Source organism: Hipposideros armiger, unplaced genomic scaffold (genome assembly GCF_001890085.2).
Source record: "Hipposideros armiger isolate ML-2016 unplaced genomic scaffold, ASM189008v1 scaffold_62, whole genome shotgun sequence".
Classification (NCBI taxonomy): domain Eukaryota; kingdom Metazoa; phylum Chordata; class Mammalia; order Chiroptera; family Hipposideridae; genus Hipposideros; species Hipposideros armiger.
Window position 1 is genome coordinate 4,350,249 of NW_017731412.1, and position 18,379 is coordinate 4,368,627.

General features: G+C 32.9%; 1 protein-coding gene across 1 annotated transcript in view; it reads right to left on the bottom strand.

Annotated features, from left to right (window-relative positions):
- MED13L (mediator complex subunit 13L) overlaps positions 1–17,569 on the bottom strand; it is a 260,986-nt gene extending 243,417 nt beyond the window's left edge. The window contains exon 1 of the mRNA XM_019641580.1: positions 17,329–17,569. The gene's annotated coding sequence lies outside the window, so the exon portion shown is untranslated. The remainder of the gene's footprint in view (positions 1–17,328) is intronic.
- Between the last annotated feature and the right edge of the window lie 810 nt (positions 17,570–18,379).

Consider the following 18,379-nt stretch of genomic DNA (forward strand, 5'->3'; position numbering starts at 1 on the left):
CAGGTCATTTTAGGAACTACTGAATTCTATTTTAACCCAGAGGCATTCAGTGATCAAATTTACCTCACATAGATAGTAATTTTTTTTAAGCCGAAACACAGAATAAAAGATGGGATTTAGCTTTTACTAATTTTCCTTAATCTTAACCTTAACATAGCTCTATAAGTAAAAAAACAAAACAGAAAACCTCTATCAATCCATTATTTAATACATCGGGCAATTATTACCCACTGCCCCTAAATATAACAGTCAGGATCAGTTTTTACTCTGTTCCAAACAACAGGCACTTGAAGATGGCTCCTGCAATGCCCACAATTATAATTATGTCAACTAGCCAACACTTACAACCAAAAACATGCTTTTTATATCCAACATGCTTTTATCCTCACTCTGGAATTCACAGTTCAGTACTCCGTGTACTTTTTGGCATTTTCGAGAAACTCAAGTCTTCAGAAAACAGTTTCATACTTAACACACCAACATTTTTTTATGACATTAAGACCATACTTTTGAGAAAAGGATAATGAAGTTGTAAAATACTCTCCAATTTCAAATTTCTTCTCCAAATAACCCCAGAAAAATTGTGTAATTTAATAGCATACTTATCAGCATTATGTAAAGCACTTAAGACTCGCAGTAAAATAGTCTAATGCTGGTTTTTCCAAAGAAATGACTACATTTAAAATTTAGTGGTAATTTACATTTTCCTCACTATTTTCGGAAATCCAAAAGCCCACAAAGGATAGCTTTAAAGACTTTTTCAATTATATAAAGTACACAAATAAACTGGATTTATATGTATATAATTTTAAATGATATAAACAAATGTATACCTTAAGGATTTATATCATGGTTCTTACAAGTTAGAATGAAAAGGGTCAATGAATACAATGAATACAATGAATCATTTTAGTCAGTTCAAAATATGTTGGAAGCAGATAGGATAGCAATAATAAAGAAATGGGCATTAAAATTTTTCTTTTCCTATGCTTACCTGGACTTATTTTCAATTTATACACTACTGAATTTTAAAAATATATAATCAAGAAAAATCAAATAAAGAAGGTGCCTACTCAAACAAGAAAATGTAAATTTAAATTATATTTGTTATTAGTACACATTTCTGGCACATTAAAAAAAAGTCTAAGAATTTGTTAAAGGTGAAGGTAAATCTGTGTTTCTACTAGTGTTCCAATATTATAACAAACTATTTATGGGATAAACTTAATAAGATAGAGCAGCATTACAAATATGAAAAAGAAGAAATAAATTCATTTCAGAAGAAAATAAAGATTTCACTCATTTTATAAATCTTTAAGTGATCTTTAGGACTTCCTTACACAGGGATATACGAATATAAAGACTGATTCATTTTTTTATGTTCATAATATGACCTGAGTTAAAATCCCTGAATAACCATCAAACCACACTTTCAGAAGCATTCACCTACTGAATACATTTTAATTTAAATTTTTGTGATTTCAAATTTATACCAGTTCCAAGGCAAAATTATTTTGAGAGTACAATGTTAATACCAAAACTGAACTACAGTTCTTTTTCAAGAAGTGTTCAACCTTTCAGTGCCTAAAGACTGAATTCCAGAAAGTTCCTCTCAAATTAACTTCAGCTGCTACAAAGTTTTTCATGTGAAATAACTAAAATATCTGTAAAGCTTTCTACATGGCCTAAAACTATAAAATATAGATTATCTGAGCTCAGTGCTGTTATAAACTGATGAATCTTTTTGCAAAATATATATCCAATAATCACAGAATAATTTTAAATCTCTATAAAATAATAATCTGAATTATTGTTCCAATAAAGATATACTTTTCTCAAACTCTATTTTCTTCTACTCAGAGATTTCCCAGAAAAAAATTATAAAATCATTATGCATGTAGCCAATGTCCAGATTTCCCACTCCATCAGCTATCTAAGTATACAGACTAGATTTAAAAAGAGGCTATAACCAGTCAAAGCTTTTTTGCTTTGATATACCGAAACAGGGAAAGGTTAAAATTGATAGTCTATTTACCTGAGAATTAATTAACTAAATAAGTTACCAGGTAAACTTTTGGGCACAATACTTATAACCTTGGGAAAACTAAAAAAGCTGGGGAAAGCTGTGTGGTTCTGCTACTTGAATAAAAAAAAAAAGTATCTCAATGAATATACTACTGAACTAAAAAGTCAGTGATTAGATTGAAGTCCCTCTAGTGTTCATCTAGTTAAATTAACAGTTTCAATACTGTAAAGACTGCTACTTATTTATCTCATCACTACTAAATCTGTCCCACATATTAAATAAAAATGAATTTAATAAACAAAAAAGGTGCAAAAACGAATCAGCAGAATCTTCAATTTTCCCCTGTAAATCATTCAAGGTTCAGAAAAAAAAGAATAAATCCAAAACTACTTTCCACTGCAAGGCTGATCAAGCACCCAGCATGATGCCTATCCTAGCTCCTAAAAAGTGAACTATAAATATTTGATTATTGTCTAGTTTCTAGTTTCAGCATATAAGTATTTCAAACCATCATTGATTCTTAGTTTATTGCTACTATAAAATTAGTCACAATAAGCATATATAAAAACTATCCTGCACTTAAAAACAACCAAATATGGAAAGGGAATTAGGCTTAATATGGCATGTGACATTAATTGTAACAGTAATCCTTATTAATCAAATATCCTTGCTAATTCTTGTGATAATCAATAAAACGTCCAAAACTCTAGTCAATTGATAATTAACATATACCATCCACTTAGTGTAATTTTCAAGGATTAGATCATAATCCTTACTTAAGACAATATGGGACATAATTTTAATTTTTTACTCTAAAATCCCTGCAGGAGTAAAGGCATAGATATTACCAATCATTCTTGCACAAAGCCAGAAAATGGTCAGTTATAAAAAGACTGTTATTTTGAAAATCAAGCTTATATAGAATCAGTAAGATACTGACAATGTCAGGTATAAAAGAATCCAAATTTTATCTACAGGTAGAAATTATGACCAAGACTATGAATTGTAAAATAAATTGATTGAGATTTAAATATTGTGACAGTGGAGTTCATTAAAGGAAAAGTATGACTATGAAATGCATTTACACAGCATTTAAATCTATGAGCTTTTCATATTCACTTCATGTTATATCATAAAATAAAGCTATAATTCCCATCTTATAGATAAGAATAAAAGACGAGCAAATCTAAATGACTTTTCTATGATGACATATATCACAAGAAGAGGCACAGTGTGAACATTCAATCTTATTTTTAGTTTACCTACCATACTTATCTTATGGTGTCTACCTCTCTAAAGGTAAAAGATAACACGAGAAAGGTAATTTTCTTCCTGGCTGCTGTTCCATTTTTGCATACATTTGAGGGTAAATAATAGGAGGGAGTAATCCACAATCCATGGCCAATACTTCTGCTAAAAGCCAGCTCAGCTAAAGTCACCAATGTAAAAAAGAATGACAGACAGATGGTTCCTGGTCACGAAGATGTGATTCACTAATGCTGGAAGGACTTTTCACACATCCTCTGAGAGACATGACTGCATTACACATGTTGCCAAACAGAAATGTCAACCAATACAGGAAATTTGAACTACTGTGGGTGTACGTGCAACTGTTTGCAAGCATCTTTGGAGGGAACCGATCAACTTTGTTAACAGTGTTTGAAAAATGTCATTTTAAAATTACAGAATTTGCGAAGTACTAACTTGCTGTCTTAAATATTTACAAAGTAGGTGGAACCAAAAGGCTATCTTCATAACAATGGAACAAAAGATGTATAACACTAAAAAATGTCTATTAAGGATTTCACTGAAAATGTTTGCCTAAATCATATACTAACTGATTCTACCATATAGTCTTTAGCCATGATATTTAAAGAAGTTAGTAATTAATTCAGAATTTCATGGTAAGAGAAGGAGAGCTCAATAAAAGCTTCTGGTCATTTGATTCGACAGTGAAACATGCAATTCTCAAAGGCTCAGCTAAGCAATCTTAGCTAATCATTTCAGCGTAGCAATTATCAACTCTAGAGTTGGGCTGGCAATTTCTAACATACGTAGGACAGCTAAGGTCATTCAATCCATGATGTATTTATAGATTAACAAGGCTTCGGACATATAAATATCATTAAGCTCTTTTACCCAATAAATAGTATTCTTCCATAACCCCTGTTCTACAGGATAATTAGAACACAGCTTTCTGCCAACTGCCCAATCTACCTGCTCTCTACAACACTAATAAAAATAATTTATGGAAAATAATTCAATTAATTGTAATGAAACTTTTAAAATTAAACTATAGGCTATAAAAAATAAGCAACTGCAAGAAAAGGAAGAAAACTGTATTACTTTGTTTCAATATGAGGTTAAAAAAAAATCAATGCATCAAGAAAGCCTTTCCCATGTGGTCATATATTTCACTTCTAACCGGCTCCTGTAGACAGTCTGCTTTTCTGTGTGACCCAGAATACTGGGAGGACCTCATAGTATGCCGCTGTGCTAGACTGATAATCTTTACACAAACTTCTATTACACTCATTCATTTACTAATTAATTTATTCAACAAATATGTGCCAGGAATTACACTGGTCCTGCAATTACAATGATGGGCAACAGTTAGATGCAGGTCCTGCCCCTCTGTACTGTTTACAGCTTACAGGGAACTTCCCATCTAGTTCTACTGAAAAACTCTCAAAACCCCCAACTAACTATTCAGTCCAAACTTCTTTGCCTAGTGTTTTTAAGTTCCATCACCATCAGGCACAAATACACACTTTCAATCAACTTTTCATCTTTAACTCTTCTCCAGTAGATATTCCAAATTTTCCTGCTCCGTGTTGGTACACATGCTATTCCATAAAAAATGAAATGTCCTTGCCCTGACGTAACCATATGTCTAAATGCCCTAATTGTACCCATTCTTTAAAGGCTCATTTCAACAATCAACTCCTCCTCAAAGCTCTGCCTCCTTCCCTAGAACTTCAACCATATTGCATTCCCCTCGTACGGCATCTATAATAATGCTCTACATACATATGCTATCTCCGCTATGAGGCTGTCAGCTTCTGAGAAATAAATACGTTTCTGATTCATTTCTCTATTCTACACAGCACCAGACACAATGTTGAATAATATACGATGTTAACTATAAATATAAAAGATCATAAAACAGTGATAACACTATAAAGATGAAAGAATATTTTTAAAACATCCTTCACACATTGTTCTATCAGTGTTACACAGTACTATAAATTTAAATGCGTGGGTGACTGAGCTGAATCAGTATTGACCCAGGACATCACGTGAAAATGGTTTTGCTCCCACCCCACACACCTCCTCCCAGAATCTTCTAGCTCAGTGCCCCAGCCATACTGGGAATCAAACTGATAACTGTGCATATCTGAACTAATCACTAATAATGGTATATTTAAGTCATTTAATCTTTTTTTTGTAAAATGGTAGTGCTTAGGGAGGCTGGGTTGGCGGGCGGGCGGGATGTACATTTAAATCTGTTTGAGGGCTCTGCCTGAGTCCTGGTTAATGACGCCTTGACTGTAGCAATGGGGATAATTGCCCCAGCCACATTCGCTATTCAAATCAAGAGCCACTCTCTTTGTTATGCTCTTCGTGAAACCAATAAATGGCATGATGAATTTTTTTCCATAATAGTGTCATTGTCAACAAATGTTATTTCCTTCCTAAATAATCAGAGTTGTATGTAATTTGTCCAAAGATGCCAAGGCAGGTATCCTTTCCATTATTATCTGCTAGATTACTTTTAAAATAAATTTTAAATATATTGCCTGAACTGAACTGAGTGTCTAATTTTTTTTCTTTTAGACTCAATTTATTTCAATGTGAATAACACGTCCTCTAATAATAGCAAACATCAGAACTGCTTACATTCAAACAAGTCCAAGATTACCTGCGAAGAAATATAATAATCTTAATGAAAAGACCTCATCTTGATGGGGTTCACACTTCCCTATTCAGGCCATCATTCGGCAAATATTTACTAATTTCCTACCTGTGTCAGAAAGCAAGCCTTCAAGAAGATTAACAAAAAGTCTTACCTCCTCCCATTCCTGAGGCTAGCAAAGTCATAAATAAAGTAATTTGTAAGATGGAGGACATTTTACATATGATATTCTAGTAAACAGAAGGAAGAATCTGCTAGTAACAGACTTGTGAACGCTCTAACCTTCATTTTACCATTGTATACACACAATCTTTGTCAACACAAAGACACTTCATCTTTATCTAATTTTTATCTTATTCTTTTAAAAAGAATTTGAAATCAATCTAGTGCTGCTGCATGATTAACTACAAGCTGCAGGGTATTCTACCACAATACCCTGGCAACCAGCTCATATTCAATTACACTATCACAGCAAAAAAAAAGAACTAATTGTATGATCATGTGGATACTGTAGAAGCCCTTTAGTTCAATCCTAGATGGGCCTCAAGAGGATAATGCTTATTCTGTTGAACTCACTGCCAAATCACAATATGAAAGCGCCAGGATCAAAATAAGACCCAATTATACAAAGAGTGCATTTTATCAATGTTGGGTTTAGAAGAAATAGGTATGTTGCCCAGTACTTGTGGAAAATTGTTCAAAAATATTTACATAGATGGAGCTTTAAAGAAAATTATCAAACACTTACTAGCCATGAAGCTATTCAATGAGAATCTCTTCAGGTAACATCAAGACAGCAGCTTAATCATGAAATACTTAAAACAACAGAATCCAGTTTCATAATTCTCTAGCGCTTAAAACAAATGTCTAAAGTGTTCTTTTTTTGGGGGGAGAACCATATTTATGTGTTCTACCATTAAAATACTTTTTAAAAGAATAGAAAATCTTAACTCCTCGTGATGCTCATGGCTGAGTATATATCAAGTTGTGGCTACCATTTGCTCAAGCAGCATAAAAACAAACCAAAATGGAAACCATTTATAAATACTTTTTCAAACAATCTATTCATAAAAGTTAAGCACAGGCATCTATAAATTGGTTTAGACTACTACACTTTAAACGAGTCCAAAAACTATGCAACTTAATTAACTAAATGGTAGCCTCAGCAACCACCTCCTGCTTCACCCAATAGTTAACCTGTTCTTTTACTACAGATTTCTGATTTTTCAAGATCTGGAACTATAATAATACATCTATAAAGAGAAAAGAGAGGGAAAAAAGACCTCAAATGACAATAGATATGTAATTCTAGCTTTTCAATTACATCAATAAGATACTTTCTAAAAGCAAACGCTAACCTTGTATCAAGTGTAGATATTCAAATGTATTTATGTCGTTTTTATGACTCCAAAACTATTTTTATTTTATTTAATTCCCTGTTATCAATCAGGGGGTCTAGACTAAATGTATACGCTAACATTACTGGAATCAACATTTGCCAAGGGTCATAGAAAACATTTAAAATCAAAAAAGAAAAGTCCTCCATCCAGGATTATGCAAGCCAGTGTTCTTTCTGTAAGTACTGAAAATTCATTTGATTTGTTATAAATAGAACTCTAATAGTTATGTGGATCTTATTTTAAAAAGTCTAGTAAAGTTGATTTACTCATTTTATATGGCACAGTCACACAGTTTCATGTTATGTACAGCTTCGTAGCCAATAACGGTTTTAATTTTAAAAAATACAAAATATGGGTTTGGGTTCCAACTATGACTAGTGATGTGGTTAAGTCATGGACTTCTTCTAAGCTTCAGTTTCCCTTTGGGTATGCTAATTTCAACAGCATAAATGGGAGAGGACACTGAGTCCTCTCAGTGATAACTGACGGAGAGCATTCCAACCTCCGTCCTTCCTTTAAAAAATCCAAGTTTTATTTTAGGACTTTTTATTTCACCTCCTATATAAAATACTGTCAACAGTAAGACTGAGCTGATGCCATTTGAATATGTCAGCAATGCATTTGCTTGTAAATTTTGTAACAAAAGGTGCTTTTCTCTGTAAGTGTAATTTTATATCACTACCATTCAATTTTAATGTTCAAATACCATATTTTGCCATGTATAATGCGTACATTTTTGCCCAAATTTGTGAGGGAAAAATAAGGATGCGCATTATACATGGGTAGTACTAATTCCATATCTATATAAATGCTTTTAACTATTTTACCTATGCTTATGAGTTAAAAGTGTAACTCTAGAAATCAATAACGATATCCGTATGCAAAATAATACCCTGGAATATGATCATCGGTTTTGTTGAACTTGCAACGACACAAGAGTTCTTGGCCTTCTATGATGTGTAAATATCGTAAATTTACCAGTACGTAAAATTTCTTGTACCTTGTATCTGTTATTGTGTTTTGTAATTATTTGTTACATAAAATTTCTTGTACCATAATATGTTAAAAAATAAATGCTAAAATTCCTTTATAATACAAAAAACAAGTACTTAAATGTAAACAAATACAAATTTGAATTAAAAACTTAAAACAAAAGATTTTTTTTCCCTGAAAGTTTGGCCCAAAAACGTGGGTGCCCATTATAAACAGGAGCACATTATACACAGCAAAATACAGTATATAATATTTTCTTGAATTAATTAGGCCCTGATATTCTACTAATACCTTAACCTTTTCTCCAACTTACTACATTCACATTCTTTTTTTTTTTTTTTTAAACTGAGCCATCCTGCTACCTGTTGGCAGGCTCAGCAGCTGCTCAGCTCGGGCTGGACTTGAACCACTGTTGCTCAGAGCTCAAACTCTTGAGCGAGCTCTTAACCAACTGAGCCACTCGGCCTGCCCTACATTCACATTCTTACATCAACCTCCCTGAATAAGATAAAGCAAAGAAATTGTTCTACTGGCAAAGAAATCTTTATATCACTTTCATGTACAAGAATCTCTTCTAAATCTTAAAATTATCTATTAAAACCCAAGATTTTGAACTAAGACATACACAAACAAGAGGAGAATCAAACAGGCAATCCTTAAAATTGCTCGACTAAATGCTTATATTTCAGGCATAATGGATTCATCACTAAAAGTACTTACATATCAAGGGGAAAAAAACTATACTACACCAAATAACAGTTTACCTAGTTTTAGATTAATTTTCCACCCTACTTGCTCCAGTGGTGACTTTAATACCTCATTAATGGGGGTTTTACTCAGGTTTACTTTATACAAGTGACTTTATATCAATGCAAAAATATTAGATCATAATACCTGTATTTACCAAAATATAAATCTCCCCAGCCAAAATCAACTGATTAGATTCAACTCTTCCCTAAAGCAACAATCTTTAAATTATAATTTTTTACCAACTGTTTAATTTTCATTTCATTAGAACATAAGCTTTTTACATGCTATTTCATCACAATCTCTGCATAAATGTCTCATTTTCCATAGAAAAAACTAATTACATGGTTCAGTAAGTTGCCTGTGGTAGGTAGCACACCAATTTTATTTACATTCAAAAGTTAGACTTTAGCTTGTTCTCTCAATTTCAAGCACATTTAGCTTAATAATTCTATCTAATCCATTAGATCTTTTTCTATTCTTCATATGAAAGAATTCTGAAGTCATTAGGATCTTAACATAATTTTACAATATAAATTTACTGCTTACCAAAGTCTTAAGTATTTCATTTTCTCTTTTAAGGATATAATTTAAAATTTTCTATTAAATCTAGTATTTCAGTAAGTATGCACTACAATCATTTGGATAATCATCATACAACGGAAACTATTTTATATTTTATATTATTATTTTATAGCTTTAGCAAACTAAATCTTTCAAACTAAACACAGGAAACAGAAATACCAGAGTTATTTTAAAAATCAGAAATTTTATATCAAGATTTGAATAATTTAGAAACTACTTAGATCTAGCTACCATTTACCACTAGGCAAGTGTGTCCCCTAGAAGTGCTTCTTACGAAATATAAATAAATGTATTTTTCAATTACAATCCACAAAGTAACAAATATAAACGTTAAAGTAAAATTTACTTTTCAGGTGCATTGTGTTAATTTCAAGATTAATGCCATGTAATAACATCTCCATTTAAATGTTGATACATAAAATATTAAAAATTTAGAATAATGAATAATATAATTCACCTGTTTTTAAAATCACCAGAATTTTACAGAAAAAGAATAAATAAATCCAAACAATGTAAAAAAATTATTTTCCAATTTATTCAGAGATTAAGTTCAATGAACCATAAACTGACCACCAATAAATGAAAAAACAGATATAAAAACAGGGTAAAAAGTCAGGGATTGAATTTTCTCTTTAAAAGAAATTTTCAAACTGAGTAACATTTTACCTAGAGGTACTTTCATTCCTGTCAATTTTATATGTAATAGGGTAGTTGCTTTCACAGAAAGCAAATTTTTCATTTCAATTCAGAATAAACCCATTTACAATGTTGATTAAAATTATTTCATTTCATTTAGTCAAAGATAACCAGAAATCATCAAAATCAACTGAAAATTGAGACTGTAATAAGATACACAGTAATATATTCCTACATACTTACTATCTATGATTTTAGAAAATTCAATGTCAACACTTCTTTTTAGTGTGCTAAGCAATAAGGGGTTATTAATTTTCAGAATTTAACTTTACCATCATCATTTGCCTTTGCTGGATCTTGAATATTTTTCTTGCCTTCTCCTCTCTGCCCTACTACTTGCCTGTGACTTAAGAATGTAGTCTTCATTTGACCTTTTAACTTCTCTAACAAAAGCAAATGGTTCAAGAAGTTTTCTGTTGTTTTTCAACAGGCTCAAAGTTAGCTTTTTCCTCAAGACAGAGTGAAAAGTTGTTGGGGAAAAGGATATTCACACAGTCTCAAAGTTTAACCCCAAATTTACTTAATAATTACAAAAGTAAAAGGGTATCTTCACACTGGAGAAATGTGGCAGCTATTACCTAAACCAAGTAATCACACTTAGTAGGATCAATATTAGGACAAATTGACATGACGTGTTTCTGATGTGATGCCATAGGAAGTACACATAACCTAGTCGCAATTCTTGTCAAAAATGTTTAACCTGAGCCTAATTGTGAGTAAACAATTAGACAAATTCAGAATAGGAAATATTGACAGGACAACTGAACTGTTCCCTTCAAATAACATCAACATCATGGAAGAACACACAAAACAAGATAACTTGGGGAATGTTGTAAATTAGAGGAGAACAGAGAGACAAGGCATTCAAATGCACCATGTTATCCATAACTGAATCCTAGACTGGGGAGGGGGAGGCTATAAAAGGCATTACTGAAACACTTGAGGAAATCTGGATATAGGCTGAATCGTAGGTAATTTAATTATATTGATGTTAAATTTCTTGAGTATGATGATAGGATAATGGTTAGGTAGGAAAATGTCCCACATTCTCATAGGAATTACATGCTGAAGTATTTAGGGATAAAGATTCTTGAACTTTGAAAATTCTCTTCAAATCATTTAGGCAGAAAAAAAGGTTTATGTATACAGAGGGTGCCCAAAAAATGTATACACATTTTAAGAAAGGAAAACTGTATTAAAACTGTAATACTCAATATACCAATAACAAAAGATGGAAGTCACGTTTGACTTCTGCAATGACAAGAGGTGCTCAAAGTGGTTATCATCAGCGTCCAGACACTTCTGATGACGGCGAACTACTGCTGGAGCAACGTTGACCAAAGTGTCCACCTGTACACTTTTTTGGCACCCCCAGTATATGCATGAAAGTATTTCTCAAAATAAAAGTTTGAGGCGAGAGAGTTACGTTCTTCCTTGAAGCTATCTAAACAAGGATTACACCAATCCATCATTTGAGATTACAGATTACAATCTGTACCTACAGATTATAATATCAGCAAACTGGGTCTCCACTCTCTTCTCTTTGCCCTCCTCTCCCCCTACAAAGGGTCCACTTCTCCTTCCAGAAGCTTGCAATCAGTTCTGTGGTATAAACAATAGTTTTAGAGAGTCTAAATTCCCTTACACTGGTCACAGTCAGAAAACCTGACCCATTTTTCTTAGCTCTCTATGGCCTAATGCTGTTTTTGCAATGGCCCACACACCTCATGACATAGGTGGTAGCACCCTGGAAAATGGGCAAAAAAGCAACACTTATAACTCTAAATACAATAACAAAGAATAACAACTGCCATTCTGCCCCTATACTGACATTAGGGCAATCATTTTTCAAAGGTGGACAGATGTATTCCCATTATAATTTACATTTGTCTTAAAATGAAAAGAGATAGCACAGATAAATTAAAACTTAAAATTATAAATAGTGCATCTTTACAGCTAAATTTCTTTATAGAATGTACACAAAATAAAATGGATATTTCTACCTCCTTGGGAATTAAAATCAGGAATAATTGTGTCAATTTTAACTAGGTTTCAATCTCCTCACATCATCAAATCATTTAAAATTTTAAGTATATTTATTATAAATCAACCTTCTGAGAGTAAATTACTATGCTATGTTAGAACCATATAAGAGGTTTCACTCATTCATTCATTCAACAAACATTATTAAGTACACGCTAGACTGTATGTTACTTCTACTGAACTGGGGACTCTTCAAGCCATCACCAGTCCCTAGAAGTCTGTGCCTGCTCTTTGTAACATTTTTGGGCTTCAAGTTGCATGTCTTTCCCACCATTGACTAATAGGCAATGAAATGGCCATAGGATTGTGTTTATAAAATGATTTTGTTAGGTTGATTAGGAGAAGTCAATTTAGCATACTGTATTAATCTCTAAAACTCAAACTGAAAATCTGGGCAAGAATTTAGTCAAGCAAAAAGAGCAAAGTTTTAATAAAATAAAATTGGAGAAGAGACTATTACTATTAAAGTTCAGCATGTAATTAATTGTTATTTTTAAATGTAAATAATTCTGCATCCTAAACAGAATGTTTCAATTCATAGCTCAATTTAGAATAATTTATTAGGATATTAAGGTCTTCTTGCTCACATTCATCTTGTGTATCACTTCCTAATTTTTTGTTTCCTGATCAGAAACCTACAACAATTCCTTAAAATTTATCAAATTGAGTCCAAATTCTTCACCCTCACTTCATGTACCCCACACAATACCCCACCTTCCCACTCTCTCCATCTCCCTGACTATTTCAGTCAGGCCCTACGCTCCAGACAAACCTGATCTCCCCACAATTCGTTCCCTGCCCACAGGCCCTTTGTACAGGCTACTTCCTCTAACTAGGACAAGCCCCACCCCAACCTAGATAACTCCTACTTTCCCTGTTAAGACTCACCACCTCAAGCCCTGCCAACCCTGGCCTTCCCAATCACCTCCTTAGGCTTTGTTCCCCGGGGTTGAATCTCAAAGTTCTGCAGGATCCCATAACTTAATGATTTGCAGCTTACTCCACTCTATGATAATTATGGATTCATGTAACTACCCCAATAAGACTGTGAACTCCTTAAAGATAAGGACTCAATTTACATACCCAGGACTGATCACAACTCTTGCCTAATAGAGGGTGACTAACAAACCAGAAACCAAGGAGGTTATCAACCCTTGGCACTAAGGCTCACAGTGTTCTTGTTACAAGTTTATAGAACACATGCTTAGTTCTGGAATTGAATGTCTTCCCATTTGGAAAGCAGTCAATCTACTGTATTTCTCATATATTTACAGTGTTCTCTGCATTATATAACCTGTGTGCTTGTCTTACACTCTTTTTAAACTATAAACTTATCAAGGGTAGAGATTATACCAAACCCCAATAATTGGCCCCACTGATACGAATACTCATGGATGACACAAGGAAGGGCATGTACATATATTTAGTATTCAGCCAATGCCCTGCTTTAACCCATGTGGAGAAGGCGATACAGTTACAAACCTACCTTACAGGGATCCCAGAGAGTCAAATCCTCAAGTTCTGACCTCTTTATAGGCAACTTAAGATTTGTTATGAAACTTTGTTTATAGCGTTAAGTCTAGACAAGTTTCATATGAGCAGGGATATCTTCAATGCTCTAATATTTTATTATTCCCAGTTATTCTACCCAAACATTAAAACTCAAGCTCAAAAATATGATTACTTCGACCAAAAAGTATACTTTAAAAATTAATATTTGATAAACATTAGCAAGCACTGAATGTTATCCAGAACAGTCCAACTGTTTAAAAAACACCAAATGTTTTAATTTTGATATATGAGTTAATTATTGTAATTGTAGTAACAGCAGCAATAGCTACAATTATAGATTCTTCGCTGTGCTATTCTAAGTACTTTAACTTTTTTTTTTTAATCCTTACAACCCAATTTATGGAGAGGAAACTAAGGCACCACTAAGTTGAAGAACTTGGCCAAGAACACACAGTTAACAAGTGACCAAGCAGGGATTCAAACCTAAACCAATACTTTGAACCACTTTGCCATACAATATAAACTGCAATTACCCAAACAAGAGCCCAAAAGTGACAGGGACAGGCTATAAATGTGTTTTAGTCTTCTCTCAGGCTACTTCATAGACATTTCAAGCATTTAAACCAAAAGTCTAACATTATAAAACCAGCTTGTGTGTGTGTCTTAAGGGATTATTCTCTATAGGGATGCTTTTTACATTTAAATCTAAGATGATTGCTTTGGTGTTATATTTTACCATCAGGTTTCTCAGTAGTATGCTATTTTGGGTACCCTGTAAAGACAAAGTAAAATACCTAATAACATAACTAGAAAGCATTTTAAAAAACAGTAAGTATTATAAAGTGTCCCTATAAAGAGAATGTTACAAATAATGATACCATCATGCTTAATGTTAACAGGGTTCTGCTAAAATTTATTTTACCCAAAATGAAATGACTCTTACACATATTAGTAGAGAATCTAATAGATTCCAAAATATCCTCAATTTGTATGATTACCAATTAAAATATTCCCTTCGTATCCTTCATTTTTTTCATGATTGCTCTAATTGACATAGTCTCCTTCACCCGACACAAAGTTGTCTATATGTCCCTTGTTTTTTAAACTAAGTTTCAAATATTTTCTAATATTACACTGAACCATATAAAATTACCTTTTGTAACCACTTTTATCTACAAAAATAGACACTTCATATGCTTCAATCTAATAACTTTCACAAACTCAACATATTAAAAAGCATAGATGTACTTAACGAAGTTATGATTGTCCCATCACTGTAATACTTTCCTGGTAGCACACAAAGGAATAAACAGTTTATGCAGTTTTTGGACTCGACAGGAAAGAAAATAAAAAGTAATTATTCTCATGAGAAAACATTCACAATAAATTGTTATGGAAAAGGACTGAGTTACTTAACAGTATGATACCAATTTCATTTATACATAAAAACACCAAATATTAAAACTCTGTTTTAGACTTCTGGATTGTTGTTTCTTTGTTCTCTTCACTTGGCGGTTCTTTTCCTAATTTTCTAATTAAAATGTAGTGTTTCTGTAATTTATAAAAACAACTTAAAAAGAAGTTAATCTTTGCTGAATTCTTTACCACAAAACTACTTACTACATTAATGAATCTGCATATGCAATCTAAGGCAACTATTACAAATTTAAATAGCCTACATCTTTTTGTTAACTCATTAACGAAGTCCATGAGAAATAGCACAATAATTCAATAAGTTATTTCAAAAAACACTGATCATGTGCTTTGTTGATATGGTTAAATACTCTATACAGCAACTAAGCAAGCCAAATTAACAGTTGGGTTTAGTTTCATCATCATTAAAAAATGATGATCTGCTCTAACAAATAAAAACCAAAAAGTTAAAACATAAGGGATCAATGTGGAGCAGAAATGGAAGGAGATTAAGAGGCAGAAACAATCATTTAAAATAAGGGAGAAACTAAAACAAGCAAACGAAAAGGCTCTTTTCCTCTACAACAAGTGTAAAAATGTTTAAAACAACAAAAATATGTTTTCATACTTAAATGGACAAACATAAATGTTACAAGTACCTTCTAGGAAGTGTCTTCTTTTAAAATTCTGATAAATGGAGTCCAGATGTTTAAAAGTAAGTTTACCTGAGTTCACCGCTAACTACATGAAATAAGCTTTGAGATAATATATAAGTTCTGAGATTTTGCTGATTAACCAGCTACCCAGAATGGGTTCTTACATTTATAAACCAAATACTTTTTTAAAATACGGGAAGAAAGGTTTGGGCTGAGCAGTCAAACGGACCATAAGGTAAACAGCTCAATGAGTCTGCTGTGGTTTACTGCCCTCTGGCTGTTGTGGCAGGCGAGATCACAGATAAAAAGTGGCTGCAGAGAAAAGCTAGGAAGGTGTCAAGCAGGAGATGGCAGGAAATCCTTTAGGCTTTAGAATAGACCCTCAAACATATATTCGAGTTAGTTTTATTCCTTCCTTAAAAAAATATTAGACATATCAACTAACAAAACTTTCCAAACACTATTTGAAAATTTTCAACCACCAATTAACAAAACATAGACTGGACATAATAAAAGTTGGCTCTAGAAGACTAAGTCAAAAAGGGTTAATATTCTACCCTAACTAAAGATCAGAATTAATCTTGATTTAGCAAAATCCCTTAGCATACTAGAGGGAAACTTTTAGCTAAAGAGGTAAAAACTTTTGCCAGAAATTCAAAGATATTGATAAAATTTCCTCTGGTTATACATCTGTGGTAGATACAAAATGTTCAGTTTAGAATGGAACTCCTACAGTAGTTCAAAGTGTCAAGGTATCAGGTGTAATCGGAAGTCAAAACTTAGGCAACATTGGAACAAATATTTCCTGGAATCACCTATTTACATAAAAAGCAGGAACAAAACGAAGGAAAACTTGCTACACCAAAATGAGACCTAATCGTTTATATTAATCTTTCTTCAAAACACTAGCCAATGTCATCTCATACTTTTGTCCTATAAAAGCCTGCACTAAGTTTCTATTATCACTTTACAATTTTCCACTAGAGTTCTGCTGGCAATGAACCACAACAGCCACAGTCCAAGAAAAAACAATTCTGTTCATGTCACTGACTTGCTAATTACAATTCACTATCATTTTAAAACAGTGGGTCTTCGCCTCATTTCCAACCCAACACACCCAGGAGACACAATACCTTCCTTTAATAATAGTGGCTCACATAGTTCTGATTTCCAGCATGACTGGGAAAGAACAAGAGAATTTGATAAAATGGAGGTAAAAAGAAGACGGGTGAGAGGAGGATGTTCCTTTGAGAGAGACACCCATTAGTAACCTCTTTGGAATTCACCAGTGTTGAAAAACTATATGATGCAAATAATTCTTAAGAAAAGTCAAAGCCTTACCCTGCAGTTCATGATGTATTACACCCACTAGGTTGGGTTCGTCTCCCCACCAGAATATCCATAACTCTTTGCAATCTGGTTTGACATCACGGCGCCACACACACAGCAAGTTGGCTTGCAGACAGCGGATGAAACTTAGCAGGATTGGATCATCTTGGGCTGGGGCTGAAATTATGGGTCCACAGTCCCCGTGCCCTCCAAAATTGTACCTACGCCATTTGATTCCCGTGAGTTCAGCCTAGAAAAAGACAAGAAAATTACAAGAGTTTTGATTTTTCATTTTAGTTACAGAACACTAAAAGCAGGCTTCCATACAGATAAGCAAATCTGCTAAATATTCACACACACTTCATATTGTAAAATTTCTCCCGCTGAAGAGTATGTGTTAATTCTTCTTGATTTTTAGAGAAAAGAATTCATTTCTTCCTATCAAGGTTTCTACATAGCTCTGTATATTAAACACCAAAATACAATAAACAAATTATCTTTATTTCCTATTGAACCATTTTTACCTATATTTTAATATATAGAGACTTTACTTACTATAAAGTTTCTCTATATAAAACCACTTTCTATATTATTACTCCTTAGTTGACTCATCACTTATATTTAGAAATCAGGTAAAAAAAAATTTTTAAGTGTAGAATTGAAACTTCTTCCTAGGAATTTCCTCAATTTCTTCCCATCCAGAAGCCATACAGTTCAAATCCTTTTTAGTCAAGCAAACAGTTTGCAATAATACCACAGTGCTTCATTATGAACAAATCAGCTGCTAATAAAACTGATGCCGAATTATCAACAATTTATTCGTGTTATTTAACATGTAGCACACAGAAAAGCTCTGTTTCTATAACAATTCCCTAATGCAGTTTATCTTTCGTTTTTTATACATGTTAAAACATGGGAACTTTAAACCAGTTGGCAGCAGAACCTGTATCTTTGTTCTGTTACATAGATTTGTATTTTAAAATTTCTGAAATCTTAGGTTTAAGAAACTAAACTTCAAAGATGTTTCAAAACAAACCAAAGTTGAGTTCCTTACTTAAGTAGC